This window comes from Camelus ferus, chromosome 16 (genome assembly GCF_009834535.1).
Source record: "Camelus ferus isolate YT-003-E chromosome 16, BCGSAC_Cfer_1.0, whole genome shotgun sequence".
Lineage (NCBI taxonomy): Eukaryota > Metazoa > Chordata > Mammalia > Artiodactyla > Camelidae > Camelus > Camelus ferus.
In genome coordinates this window covers 2,894,814-2,909,908 of record NC_045711.1, presented here as the reverse complement: position 1 = coordinate 2,909,908, position 15,095 = coordinate 2,894,814, and the positions used below count along the sequence as shown (strand labels likewise).

General features: G+C 49.2%; 2 long non-coding RNA genes across 2 annotated transcripts in view; one reads left to right on the top strand and one right to left on the bottom strand.

Annotated features, from left to right (window-relative positions):
• The window catches only part of LOC116669259, a 118,308-nt gene extending 108,687 nt beyond the window's left edge, over positions 1-9,621 (top strand). Inside the window, exon 3 of the long non-coding RNA XR_004326595.1 lies at positions 9,409-9,621. This is a non-coding gene — a long non-coding RNA (uncharacterized LOC116669259). The remainder of the gene's footprint in view (positions 1-9,408) is intronic.
• Positions 720-9,735, bottom strand: LOC116669258. The gene is made up of 3 exons (XR_004326594.1): positions 9,617-9,735; positions 3,102-3,195; positions 720-2,624 (listed from the first exon to the last, which is right to left on the bottom strand). It is a non-coding gene; the product is annotated as an uncharacterized LOC116669258 (long non-coding RNA).
• Between the last annotated feature and the right edge of the window lie 5,360 nt (positions 9,736-15,095).

Genomic DNA, 15,095 nt, shown 5'->3' with positions numbered 1-15,095 from the left:
CAGGGGGGTTGGGGTCAGATGACAGACAATGCCAAACCCCAGGACAAAGAGCTTCGACTTTATGAACAGCGAGGAGCCATTGAAGACTGTTGAGCACAAGAAGGCCTCGGGAAATGTGTTGCATTTAGGAAGATTAATTTGCAGCTGTGAGCAAAGTAAACTGGGAATGTATACGCATGCCCACATACGTGTACATCCTCAGAATTGTGCAGATATATGTGTACACAAAAGCATAGGGTTAATTCCTGAGCCCTGTTCTTTTCAAATTTTGAATTGTATTTGTTTATTTGAATAGGTGATACAGTCACATGACCTAAAGTTCAAAGGGAACCCCCGGGGGAGGGAAATAGCTCAATGGTAGAGTGCATGCTTGGCACTCACAAGGTCCTGGGTTCGATCCCCAGTACCTCTGTCAAAAAAAAAAAAAAAAAAATCTAAGAGAATATGCTGAAAAGTAATGCCACCCTCCAACCCATGCTCCAGTCCCCCAGCTCCTCCACCTAGAAGCAAGCACACTGGCCATTTGGGGAGCCTCCTTCCAGAAATGTTGTGTGCATGGACAGGCAAACAACGTTTCTGACATTTTTATGACATATTTTTCTGCACTTTGCATTTCTTATTTAATAATATACTTTGGAGATCCTTACACATCGGTACATGGAGAGCTGCCGTGATCTTCTGAGCTGAATGACCCTGTTCCATTACATTTGGCCCTTACATCATTTCTTGTCTTTGGCTTTTACCAGAAGTTTTGCAATGCATAACCTGAACGTATGTCATTTTACATATTCATCCATCCACTCGTTCATTCATTCATTCGTCAACAGACATTTATTGAGCATCTACTATGGCTGATGCCAAAGATACAGGGCTGAACAAAATGGGCGAAAGTCTCTGCCCTGGCCGATCGTAACTTCTGATGTGCACGTGTGAGTAGATCTGCAGGATACATTCCTAGAAGTGGAGTCACCAAATTAAAGTGGCTGTGCATTTTTAAATTGGGGGAAATAAAGCCACATTTCCACCCAGAGAGGTGGTACTGGTTTACCCTTGCTAAGTAGGAGAGTGTCTGTTTCCTTGCCCTTTAGCAACAAAATGTTTAAGTGTTTTTGCTCTTTCCAATGTGACAGGTGAAAATAATGGTAGTTTTAACCTGCATTGCTCTTATGATGAACAGGATTCAACATCTTTTCATTTATGTAAGAACAATTTTTGCGTCCTTTTCTGTCAGCTATCTGCTACCCTTTGCTCATATTTCTATTAGATGGTGGAGCATTTTCATATTGATTTGTGGATTCTCTTTATCTATTAAGGAAATTAGCCCTTTGCCTGTGGTATGAGTTACAAATAATGTTTCCATAGCTTGTCATTTTTTCTAGCACTTGATTTATAGTGGGCTTTTAAAAATGCAGACTTCTTAAGTGTAAAATAGAATTTAAGAAGAATTTTGACCATTCCCAGCTTTTACCTCCTAGGGTGAGATGCTTGCTAGGGTTGATAGAGATATAGGTCACAATAACATGATCTTGGGTTCCAACCTGGGTTCTTAATAGAAGCACAGGTTCTAAGCAAAGGAAGGTGATGTCCTACCCTGTTCTGATGCCCCATCTCAAGAGGTCTTTGGACAAAGGGGAGCAAGCTCAGAGGAAAGTAACCAAAGGGATAATCAAGTCACATAAGGGATGGTGACTGAACTGTGTTCTTGAGCCCGGAGCAGATCATTGTCTACGAATATCATCTTGGGCAGTGGGACTGGCCACGTGATGCAAAATCAGGGCCTGTGATGGGAGCTCTGATGTGTTAAGTGTTAGATAATAGGGTTCTTTTTAAGGCAGAGCTGTCTGAAGGTAGAATGACCTACTTTGTGAGGAATTGAGCTCCTCGTCATTAGAGAGGTACAAACCAGAACTGAATAACCTCCTGGAGATGCCAGGGGTTAGATTAGATGGACTTTCAAAACTTCTTCTAGTCCTGAGAGCTCATAATTCTACAAGACCACAAGGAACCTTAACATTCCTCACTTTACAGATAAAAAAAAGAGGGGGTAAGAAACTAACATGCAATGAGCACCTACTTTGTCCCAAGTACTTGACACATATGACCTGATTTAAAAGGATACGGACCAGAGAGGTTGAGTGATTCACTTAAGGCTGCACAGCAATCTAGTGGCAGAGCCAGAACTGGAAATCAGGTCCCTTAACTCCACATCTAGAGCTTTCTCCACTGAACTGTCTCTTCTTGTTCAATAATTACATGTTTATTGCACATCTATTCCATACCTACTCTGAATGGACACTAATATGGCCAATGAGAGCCTATTATATGCAAGCTACTGTCAGAATTGCAGGGTCTTTGCTCTGCAGAGGGTCACTGCCTAGTGAGCAAGTAGTACAGGCACCATCTCTGCATTGCCTGGCTGCATGTGAATGGTGCCCCCTGAAGTTGTGCAACATGGTAGCCCTGGGAGGACCTATGGTGAAACATGAGGCCGTTTGGTAGTGCTGCAATAAAGATGTGTATACAAGATGCTATGGGGACATAGGAAACATGATTAATTCTACTTGGGAAAGGAATCCCAGGAAGCTGCCCAGAGGAGGTGACATCTGAGCCCGGTCTTGAAGGATCTGTAAAAGAAGAAAGAGCCAAAGAGAGTAAGTTTTAAATTCATTCCACAGACATTTATTGAGCAGCTCCAGGTTGCCAGGAAGAGATGAAGAGTTCCCAGAGTAGCAGTGGGGACAGCCACATCGCCAAGAAATTGCCATAGAGTGTAAGTGCAACGGTGGAGACCAGTGCATGGTGCAAAAAGCAAAGATAACTTCTGGAATAAACTGGGGGCAGGGCAGGGGCCTATGAAGGCTCCTGGAGAAGTGAGGCCTGAGATTTTTTTTTTAAAGAGAAATAGAAATTTTGCAGGCTGATGATTAGGGACTTGAGAGAGATAGAAAAGCATCCCCAGCAAAGGGAATGGCATGTGCAAAGTTTCTGAGTCTCGAAAGATTATCCTGTCTTCAGATACCCAAAGCAGAGTGTGAAATGCTGGGGTGGTGGGCAGCCGGGCAGGAGGTGGAATGACATACAGGCTTTTAGGCAGGACCTACCCGGTTTCCAGATGAATGGGGAGATGGCGCTGGTGTGCATGAGGACTTAGCCGGCTTAGCCAGCTTCCTTCAAAGACATGCCCCAGACTGAGAGCTGGAAGAGAGAAATGTGAGCCATAAATCCCCAGCTCCTCCTGCTGTGCCCAGCGCCACAGAGCCGGGAGTCTCCATGGCCCTCCAGTCCCACCGCTGTGACCCCCGCTAATCCAGCCTCCTGGCCCATCTGACACACACTTCCACTTAACATTTTGTTAGCGACTCTATAAACGAGCTCTCCCTGACCTTCAATCCCTGGCTAATTGCTGGTTTCATGTACAAGACTAGCTTAATTTTACGTGATAATTACCTGAGAGTGGCAATACATATGGCATCGCATGTTCGAAATGTCAGGCCTGGAAAACTACCAAGCGGCCGTAGTCAGGGGCACAGGGAGGAGGCAGCTGGGGGGCGGGGGCCTTGCGGAGGCCACAGGGGGAGCTGCACCGGGGCAGACAGATCTCTGGAGAACCGGAGCCCTGGCCTGCAGTAGGACCCAGGACCCTCTGCTGGCCCAGCGCACCCAGGGGTTCAGGTCAGGGGAGCAGCACACACATTTCACAGTCGCACACGCACATGTGCACACACACACATCACAGAGAAATACGGACCAGGTCAAAGGCACAGCTCCACACGCTCCCCGTCACCCACCCAGCAAATGCTCACAGAGCACCTACTATGTGCCAGGCAGTGTGCGGGCACTTGCACTGGTTTCAAATCCCCACTCCACTCCGGGGGGTTGGAAACACGCGGAGGGCACATTTGAGTTGTCACAATTCTCTGGTGGGATGCTGCTGGTCCTGAATAAGCCAGGCCCAGGAATTCTAACTGGCAGGCAAGTCCCAGCACAGTCCCATTCGATAAAGAATTGCCCACCCCAAACCCCGCTGAGAATCCCCACAGCTGTGAGGAGGCCAAAGGGCCCCGACCCTCTTGGAGTTTACAGTCAGGGAAGGACCACGATGGCGAGGAATTACAACGCGTGAGACGCAAGTAACGAAGGAGGACTCAGGACATTTAGTCGGTGGAATCACGAAGTCCAGGGTTCAGAAAAGAGCTCCCTTAAAAAGTGCCGTTTGTCACCCCAGCATCTCCAGTTCACACCTAGAGCAGTGCTTGGCACAAAGACCGACAAATACTAACTGGTGCCTGTGTGTCTGTACCACGTGCCACACACCCAGGTGCGCATTCGCTCTGCAGAGGGGTGGCCTGGGTTCACTTTTTTCTCATCATTCCAGAATACAGGGCAAGGCAGGCAGGGGCCAGGGCCCTGGGGTGGTGGGACAGGCGAGTGCAGGTCAAGGAGAAAGGGTGCCCCTGGCCAGCTGGGAGGGCCCTTCCACACGTGTGCACACCTACTCACATTCACACAGGCCACAGGATAAGGTCAGAAGCACAATCACCAGATGAAGGCGAAATCTAAAAACCCTTTTAGCCTCCTCACCCGTAGAATTGTGGACTCCTGAGCTGTGTTGGAGTAAATTACTTGCTTAATGAGATTTCAATTAACAAAAACAAATTAAAATCACTTTGGTAATTAAGCTGCTGTGAACCTTGCCAGCAGCTCTCCCTCAGACCTCAGATATCCTTGGGGAGGGAGCTGGGAATGGGGTCCACTCAGCAATGCTGCAGAGGCCTTGGCAGAGTCAGGAGCTCCCCGCACTGGGAGCCATGGCTTCCTGGAGCTGCTCTACAGGCACCAAAAATGTGGGTGGGAGTGAGGGGGTAGCCCACACAGCAGCTAAACTTAAATTCAAGTGGTAGCCCTGCCACTTGGCTGTGTGAGCTGGAGCACCTTAGTTGACCTCTCTGAGCCTCCGTTTCCTCTGTGAAATGCAGATAATAGTAGTGCCTACATCACTGGGTCGTGGGAGGATTAAGTGAATGAATGCACGAAAAACATTTAGAAGAGGGCCTGTCCCACGGTAATGGCTTTTAATCCACTTTCCCCTGTTTGGAGTCTAGCCCCACAAAGGGTGATCTTTCCAGCTTTGCAGTTCACATTGTCCTGACCCCCAAACCCCTCCAGGGCAGCCCTATTTCTGAGTTAGCTAAGTAAGGATCTACCACCGAGGTCCCCCTTGGAGGTGAGGTCTCTGCCAGGTTCTTTTTTGACTTTTTTGGGGGGAGGGAGGAAGGTAATGAGGTTTGTTTGTTTATTCAAGTGGAGGTACTGGGGATTGAACCCAGGACTTCATGCATGCTAAGCACGTGCTCTGCCACTGAGCTATACCCCAACCCCTACCAGATTCTGTCCCTCTCCAGGCCTTATCTCTTTCCATCAGAGCCAGAAGCTGAGATCTGGGAGCTATAAAGCTTTTTCTTCTCAGGTTGCTGGGGTAATACTCCTTTCCTTGGGTTACAGAATCACCCACATCCTTCCACATGAGAGGCCAGAAAATTCAGGTATCACTGGCCCCATTCCACAGATGTGAAACTTGGCTTCATGACTTAGCCAGCGGTTGAAAGAGAACAATTCTCAGTGCTGGCAAGAATACACACATTTAGTCTTATGAATTCTGAATAATCAAATTTTAGTTTCAGTTTTTGAGTTCTTGTTTGCTACCTTCATTCAGAGGGACTAAAACAGAAACTGAAATTTTTAAATGTATTATTCAAAATTCATACAACTAGAATAAATGTATAATAAATCTAAATAAAATTTTAAATGATTTCTTTGATTTTTAAAGTTTGCAGCACTTAGACTTTAGAAGTTATTAGAGCAAAAACTACACTAGGCCTTTTGGGACAAATATTTATACTATATATGTGTTTTATATATATAAAACATACTGTATTTATGTAATATGTAGATATATAAATATAAATGCAAACACGAACCCCCTAAATGTTTTCTCTGTGGTGGTTGAAACTGCAGATGGTTTTGTGTGTTCATTTATTCATTCAGCAACTTTTTTTTCACCCTACATACTATTTAACTCAACAGCAACTTTTCTAGTGCCCACGAGATGCCACAATCAGCAAGCCAGCCTCGAACACTGCTTTCAGGCAACTTAGAGATTGTTAGTGAAGATGGACATCAGACATGAAGCAATGAGGCGAATACTGCAGAAAAGGAAAGGCAGGCCTTAGCAGCCTATTACAGAAAGCGCATTCCTGGGGTGCGGGGTCTGCAATAAATTTATTCCTTTTGTATTGGACTAAAATAAAACATATATATGTAAATACATTTAAATGAATCCCAAGAGCCCCATAGCTAGTTAGTAACAGAGCTAAAAGCAGACCTAAAAGCCTTCTAGTTCCCAGGCAAATGGTTTTGGTTTCTATCTGATACCAATACCCTGGATAGTTTGAACAACATCCCAATCTGGAGTGAAATACATCCCAAAGATGGGCAAAGGAGATGTCTGACAGAGGTGGTCCCTCCACCTATGCACCTGTCAGACCAAGGAGGTATCCCATCCACACATCCATGTCAGATGGAGGACGTCTGGGGTGGGGGCGGGGGCGGTTGTGTGTGTGTCTGTCTGCAAATGTGCCAAACAGGACTCTGGCCAGTGGGGGTCTCAACTTCCATCATCTGCATGAAAAGAGTCCAAACCCTGCTTTGGTCTCAGCAGTCCCACCCTCCCTGCCAGGCTGACCTCTAGTGTCTTTCAACCCACCCTGGAACCCAGGCCAAGGGGAGAACGTTCCAACACCCAGAACATCCCCTGCCTGTTCCTCCCAGAAGTGCTAACCTTGCAGCCCCTCCCCTGCAGCCCCCTCTTCCCTGGGGAGGGAGCGGGCAGGGTGCCATCCTCCAAGCACCCAGCTCAGGTGAGGGCTGCAGCGGCCGTCGGCCCCCACCTGGAGAGGCAGCCACAAGGGTCTCCTCCTCTCACCGCCCAGACTTCATGTCTCATTATCTTGTGCTGACTTCAGACAACCAAGAGAGGAGGACACAGAGTTGTACTTTCCAAGTAGCTGGAAACCCTTAATCAATGTTAATTGGCTCTAATTAGCATATGTTAATTAATGATATTTACTACAAATTAAAGGTATGAGTGCTCCCAGAGGGTTTCCTGTTCATCCAATTAGTGCCAATTAGTTGCAATTAACACGTGTAAATGAGATTTCATTGAACCCAAAACAAACAGCGCAGAATCTCTGATTCCCTCTTGCACCTTTTCAGTCAGCCAGGGATTGAGGTGGGGGTGGAGGGGAAGAAGGGAGGGAGAGAGGGGAGGGGAGAGAAAGAGAGAGACCCTTGGGCTGACCTCCTAGAGCAAGAGGCTGACTCTCCTCACACCCTGGAGGAGAGAAGGACGAGCCAAGTTGGGCCAAGCAAGCCACTGGACAAGCCTGGCTGCCCCAAGGGCAGTCTCCCGAGGCCTTGGCCTTGCTCCCGAGGGCCATGGGACATCCATTAGGCATCTCCGTACCTAATAGGGCCTCACCCAGTGCATGGAATATAGTAGGTGCTCAGTAAAAATCAGCTGAGTAAAAAGTTGGTTCCTTGGCATCGAGGGCCAATATCTTTAGATATAAAACTAAAGGATCCATTGATTAGGAAAACATGCAGTGTTCTTTTCTCCATAATGTCCTCCCAAGGACTCTACCGAGGGGCAAGACACTATTTATCTCTATGACATCATTTCAATATAATCAGTGTATGTCTATGGACATACTTCATCGCTAATGTTGATTTTTCTTAATTTTATTTCCTTTCCACTTAACTAACCACTATCTGGGGCCTAAACCACTGTCATGGTGGTAACTGGGTATAAAAAGAGCCAGAAGAGGGTACCATGAACAGTGAAAAGCTACCCCAAGTTCTCTACCCCACAGGACCTTCCATGAGACTGTGATGCAATACATAGCTCCTAGGGGAAGGGAATAGCTCAGTGGGAGAGTGTGTGCGCACGCACGAGGTTCAATCCCCAGTACGTCCGTTAACATAAATGAATACATAAATAAATAAAAACCTCATTACTTCCCCCCAAAAGCTTTTAAAAATATGTATCTCCCAATAAAGTGTTCATTCCTAACTCACTTTGCTACACCACCACACCTTCCTTTAAAGTCGACATTTGTTATTTTGAAATATTTCTTGTTCACCATGTGCCAGGCACTGTTCTAGGGGCTGGGGAGACAGCAGTGAACAAAACATCTGCAGATCCCTGCCCTCGTGGAGCTCACATCACCCCAGGTATTATTGCCCTCCCAGTAGGAATTCTGATGCATCTAGAGTCAGAGAGACTTGAGTTCACATCCCAGTTCTGCCTCTCAGTAGCTGGGGAGAGGGGAGTACTTAATCTATCTGGGCCTCAGTTTATCTATCTGTAACATGGGTATGATAATACTTGTCTACCTATCTTCAGTCATGTTATTGGGAGTCACGGTATCCGTAGCCTTTCTGAGTGATGAGTGGGGTCCAGAAAGGGTCACCCGAGCTGGCCAGGAGCAGGGATTGGCCCACCTGTGCCAGGATGAGCCTGGCTCAAGGTGAACTTTTGCTCAGCCATAGGCCAGAGACCACACAGCTGCAACTTTTGACCCCTCTGTCATCATCTTAACTCTGCTCCCCACGGACCCACAGGCAGGGTGTTCGATCATTTCAAAGCACATCAGCGTCCTCTTTATAAAGAAAGAGAGTCTGCCTAGATGACCTCTGAACCCTTTCTGACCTGATGTCCTAGGACTCTGGATCTCCTCTGAAGAGTGCAGGTCCCGCCTCTATGGTATATGCCCTGTTCACAGCTGACGGGTAACCAAAGAAAGCCTTGATGTCCCTCTTCCTTCGGGGATCCTGCCGCCTGTAATGGCCTAACGGGTCCCACTCGGGCCTTTCCTATCTCTTTACGGCATCCTCCACCCGTATCCCAACCTTCTCCTGGGTAGTGAGGAACCACCAAACATGGTCCCCAGGACACCAGGCCAAGGGAAAAGTTCACCCTCACTCTGATCAAATCAGTCAATTAAAAGGTTAATGGGAAGAATGCAGAGGACTGTATTGAATAAAAAGAGCTCAGCTGGGTTGTGTTCCAGGAGGCTATGGTTATGGAATGGATGTTTGCGCGGGGTCTTCTTGGGGCTCAGTATTTCTTCCCCACCATGGCACCCCAGGGCCATGTACGAGATACGGGAAGTGGAGGGGTCTGGAATCAAGTGGAAAAGACCCTTTTCTAACTGCACCTCCTTCCAGCCAAAAAAAAAAAAAAAAGAGCCACACTACCAGACACCCACTGTGTACCAGGTACAACGCAGCGCCATTAACTAGCATTATTTCCATGTAGAGGGACTGGTGTTTTTTCATTTTCATTTCCAGGTGGTGTTTGATCAGGTGCCGTGGACATCTTGGTCTGGGCCTGGCTAGCTCTGGGACCAAAGATCAGCCACATTTGGCCACGGAAGGCAGTGCAGGAAGGTTGCAGTGAAAGAGGAGGAAAACACCGTTGGCTGGGTCCCATCACCCAGCACGCGCATGCGCACGCACACCCCCTCCTCCCTCCTGGCCAGATGGATGCTGGCTGTACCAGTTGGCAGAGGATAGGTCCCCGGGGAGGAGGATGCCACTAAGAAGCCTGGGTGAAGAAGCTGAAGAAGCCGGGAGACACAGCGTGGTGAATTCTCTGTTTTCAAGGACAAGAACGATGCCTCCAAACCAGCAGTTCCAGATGCCCAGGAAACTCTAGGATGGAGAAAAAGGACACAGGTGAAGTGTCTGCCCTTTATCCCACTAATGCCTCTTGAGAAGTGACATCTTTCTAAAGGCAAAGTTCCTGTGATGAAGCTTAACATGGCCACTTTGGGGAAAAAAATAAAAACCATCTGCTCCAGGAATGTAACAACAGAAAATAATTAAGGTCTAATAAGGTCAGTGTTCCACCTTAACACCTTTTCAGTTCCAGTTAAAACCTCTACTAATTTGCCAAGAAAAACCAGCCTCACTTGGGTCTTATTATTTGAATCACGTCCTGTCTCTTAATTTAAATGAGAGACTCACATAAGGATTTTTTTTTTATTTTAAATTACAATGCCGACTTTCTTCCAGTTGATTACGGTATATGACTCTCTGTTGGAAGGCCATAATTTTTTGCTATGATTTACAAAGCATTTAAAGCGAAATCAATGTAAATAAATATTGAAGTATTGTAATAGATAATTCCATATATTTAACAGGAGACACAGTGCAGCCCTGGTTTGGGCAGCCAGGAAAGGAGCAGGGAAAGGATGGGGTGGGAGAGTGACCTGATATTCACTCAAAGGGTGACATCTCTTTTCTCCTAGATTCATTTAGCCAGGATTCACCGAGCCCTCCCTAAGGTCCTTGGGACCTAAGGGAGGGTCCTTAGGGAGTCCTCTCTAAGGACTTGGAACCGTGGAGAGTTATGAGGTGCCCAAGACATGTCCTCTAGGTGCCTGCAAAGGAGGGGAAGAGTCGTGAAAGCCACCAGACTGTGTGTAAGGAGCCCTATGATCTGGAAGGGGTTTGGCAAGAGGGAAGGGCCAGTGTGTTTGGGGAAACAAGCCAGAAAAGGCCTTCCCTAGCCCCTCCCCTTCCTTCCCTCCTCTACTCAATTCTTTCCTGCTCTCTCCTTCTCCTCCTCCTCCCTCCCTCCTTGGGCTGAGCTATCTCCAGACCACTGGCTGCAGCCAGCATCTGCTGGCCTCTGAGCTGGCCAAGCTGAGCTCAGAACAAACAGCCCAGCATTCCCAGCCCTGAAAGCCCTCGACGCAGCTGGGAGAGGTGTGAAGGGGAAGGCCAAGATGGCATCCCCAAGAGCCCAACTGGGGAGCCCTGCTACCTCACCCCACCCCACCCGCTCTACCCATCTCAAAAGGTACCCAGGGGTATGTTCCTAACCCACCACCCCATGGGGAGCACCCCTCTTCTTCCCATCCTAGAATCATTGCTTAGGAGTCACGTTTTGTTCCCAGGTGGGCTCTGCTCCCACGTTCCTGGCTTGATTCAGAAACTTACACCCACCAGTGCAAGAGGCACACAGGGGATGCCAGCCTATGTGTGGGCCCCAGTAACACATCCCTAGTGCAGGCAACGTGCCGTCTGCAGGGCTGTTCGAGCGTTACGGAGGTCTTGAAAGGTTTTGTGGACTAGACAGTGCAGGCCTGTGATGGAGCAAGAGTAGCTCATGCACGTGCACGCACACACACACACACACACACGCACACGCACACACACGCACACACACACACACACACACAGTTAGCAGATCCCAGAGAAGGAAGATGTATTGTCCCTTGCCTTCCCACCCTAAGTTTGAACCCAAGACCCAAGTCCCTAGCTCTGAACATATTCCACCATAAATCCCAGGAGGGGACACGCAGCAGGAAAGGGAGCAAAGGAAGGAGATTTACAGCAAACCTGCTTCCTGACACCTCTTTGGCCCATCCCATAAAATAACAGTATCACCAGATAAATCATACGGAGTCTCAGGGGACCTTATCCTTGTTCTTGTGAGGTCTTTGTTGGGAGTCAGTGGGACATGGTCAGAGGGATTCGCCCAGCAGGGTTCTCTGTGACAACATCAGTCCCATATGGCATGGCAGGGAGGTGGGGTGGTCTCAGATCTAATCCCGAGAGTATGAGGAAGTGGAGAATGGGATGAGGGTGGAGAGCGTCCACTGTCATGACCCAAGAGACAGCATGGCATTAAAGATTTGACAGGGGCTTTGAGCAAATCCCAGCTCCAGTTCCTAGCAGTGTGACTTTAAGCAAGTTACTTAACCTCTCTGGGCTTTGGTTTACTTCTCTATAAAGGCAGGACATAGAATATGCACTGGACAGGATATGTGTGGAAATTTATTGAGGATGCCAAAGTGCCTGGAACCTAGTAGGCCCTCAGAATAAGGTAACTGTCATAATCACAAACGTTTTCCCTCATCTGGGATCCAGAACACTGTGGCAGTGTTCCCAGCAGAGAGGACTGAGCACAAAGAGCCAGGCCTTCTGCAGACAGACATCATGCGGCCCCTTTCCTCTTTGGCTGTTTCATCATGAGCTTCTGAGGTTAGAAAGGCAAGGCTCCCCATATAACTGTGGGCAAGTTTCTTCCCCTCTCCAGGCTGCAGTTTCCCATCTATAAAGTGAGGCGGGATGGAAAGTACTTGGTTTTTAAGGCCCAGTCCATCATAACATCATGAAACCCAACAACTGGGACCAACTCCCGATGGGCTCTGTAACCAAAGAGGAGTGGGCAGGATGGAGGCAGCAGGTGTGAGGTGGGCAGGCCCATGCAGATAGGGCAGAAGCTGTCACCATCCTGGGAAGGGACGAAAGGGCTCCATCTGGCCGGTCCTCCCAGTTCTGACCACCCCAAGTCAGAGACCCCCCTGATTACAGCCTGGACAGCCATTGATGTGGTCTGAGGCATTGCAGTGATTAACCTTCACCCAGAGGTGGGAGCTGGGTGGGCAAGGCTCCAGCCAGCCACCTCCCTCACCCCTGGAGAGACCCCCTAGTTTCCTCCTGCCTGTGCAGCCCCCACCCCCGCCCCATCCCTCAACCCTGCCGTCTTCCCCCTGCCCTCGGCATCTTCCGCCATTCAGGGTGATGCCTCCCAATCTTCCAGCCCCTGCCCTCCCTCCTTTCATCCTTCCTTCACTTCTCCTCCTCCTTTTCCACCTTCTCGTTGGTCTTGATTTCTTCCCCTCTCTCTTCTCCTCCATGTCCTCCTTTTTCCTCTTTCCCTCCTGCTTCTCTGTTTTATTTTTCCTTCCTCTTCTTTCTCCACTTCCCGTCATCATTTCTTCCTTTTTCGCCTCCTCCTGGCTCCTTCACCTCCTTCACCTTCTTCATCTGGGTCTGATACAGGAGGACCAAGGTGGCACTATTTTGAGGGAGTGAGTATGTATGGAGGGGGTGGTGGGGTCTGGAAGGGGGCATGCTCTGGCCTGAGAGCCCCCCACCCCCAGTATCTTTCCAGCAGCAGGAGGACTGGAGTTCACCCGCAGGGCAGCTGTCAGCGGCTCGGGTGGATGGATGAGTGAAAGTGTAGGGGGTGGGGAGGTGAAGGTGCTGGGGAGGGAGCTGTCTTCAAATAAAAATGAAAGGAGTGTGGTGGGTGAAATAATGGGGCTGTTTAATAATAAGCCCCTCCCAAGGCACCTCTGCCCCAGGACTCAGCCCTCCTGCCCACCTCCATCCAGTCCTGTGCCCCCCACCCCCACCCATCCCCATCCCTGAAGTACCCTCTCACAGGGGCCCATTATATGGGTTTCCCTCATCCTTGGGGCAGATCAGACAGCAGGACACCTTCCCTCAAGTCCTGGGACCCCTGCTTCCCCACCAGCCTTCCCCATCTCCCACTGAGGGGATGCTGGGATGGGGACCCCAGGCAACCTGCTCCCAGAGTGATGTCTGAGCAGATTAGCACCCCAAAGCTGGCAGGCCTATTAGAAGGCCTTTGTGGAGGAGGGGTTGGGGGAGAAGAAGGGGATTTTCCATTCTCTGAGCAACTGGATTTCACAGTCAGGTGATCAGGGAAGAACTCACTGCTTAAGCTGCCTCTTCACCGGCCCAGCCTCTGCCCTGGCTCTCAGCCTTCTTCCTTCTCAGCAGGGATCTTTGCAAGCCTTGCCTTGCCTGCCTTGAGGTGTCTCTTTTGTGATCTGAGTCAGCCTTGGGGGCAAAACCAAGTCTCATCTCCCCCTGTCCCCTAGAGCCATTACACCAAAGAGGAGCTCAGGGGGTCCAGAAGTACGGCTCAGAGAGGTGAAGTGATTTGCTTTAAGTCACACAGCAAGTAAAGGGCAACCAAGATGGTTTCCTGACTGATTTATGAGAGCATGTTTGTAAAGGGAGCCAGGTCTATTCCAGGGACTGGAAGGAGCCCAAGACTGCTTTTCTCCCTTACGAGAAGTGAGCTTCCCTCTGCCCTAACATCAGCTTTAAAGGGAAGGGAGCCCTACTCCCATTCCATCTCTGAGGCCGCAGGGGACCAGACCATGGCAGATGGTGGAAGGGAGGGGAGGGGATGGGGGATGGAAAGGAGATTAGGTTTAAAGAATCTGAAGTCTTAAGGTCTAGTCCCAGCCTTACCACTAACTTGCTGTGTGACCTTGGGCAAACCAGCTCCCCTCTCTGAGCTTCGACTGTCTTACCTGCAAAACAGAGATAACATCTCTTTCAGAATTATTTTGAAGGTATCAGAAGAGCATCAGGCATAGCCCCTGGTATATGCTGGCTGCTCAGAATAATGATTGGAGCAGAACTGGAGGTGATTTTATGTCCTTTACCCAGAGCTGTGCCCACTGCCCAGAACAAGAGGCTCCTGTGCACATTCAAGCAACTGCTTCTTCCCACTGGGAGGGCAAATCCATCATGTTCAGTGACTGTTGGCCTCCCCCGCCTGGTGTAAGGTTACTGGGGGGTCATGCCCCCATGCCCTGTGTCCACTTTCTAGAAAGAGGCCCAAAGCTGTCCACCCTAGCCCCGTGTGGCCCTAGAGGCCTTTCGCTGACAAAGTGGTCTTCTCTGACCTTCCTGATGGCCTGTGTTCTTTCCAGCCAGAAAATTCTATGATCCTGTGACCCTTAAAAGCCCTGCCCTGCTAATGGTTTTATGATCTTCCCTACGGAATCCTCTCTTTGCCCTCCCTAACGCCCAGGCCCCTTTCAGTAGGTCCTAGTCAAAATAAACAACATTTATGACCAGAGCAGGATTCAAGGTCCGCCTTGCAAACAAACATGGAACCCTTTGAAGGTGCCTGGGGAAATCCATCACGTCCTGGGGTGTGATGCTCCCCAGGCCTAAGGGGAGGTGGGCCCTGGGAAGGGGCACAGGCGTGGGAAGCCGGGCTCTGGATCTAGATTCAAGATCCAAGAATCCTGTGCTGTGTCCGGAGTCCCCTCCTCGGGACCAAGTTTGGCCTCCCTGCAAGGGAAGGCGGGGAGAGGGGGAAAGGACTGGGCATGACCCAAGATGTCCACTGTGATGCCCCACTATGTGCAGGCTCCCTTGGGGACCGAGACTGGATTTCGTATGTCATCACG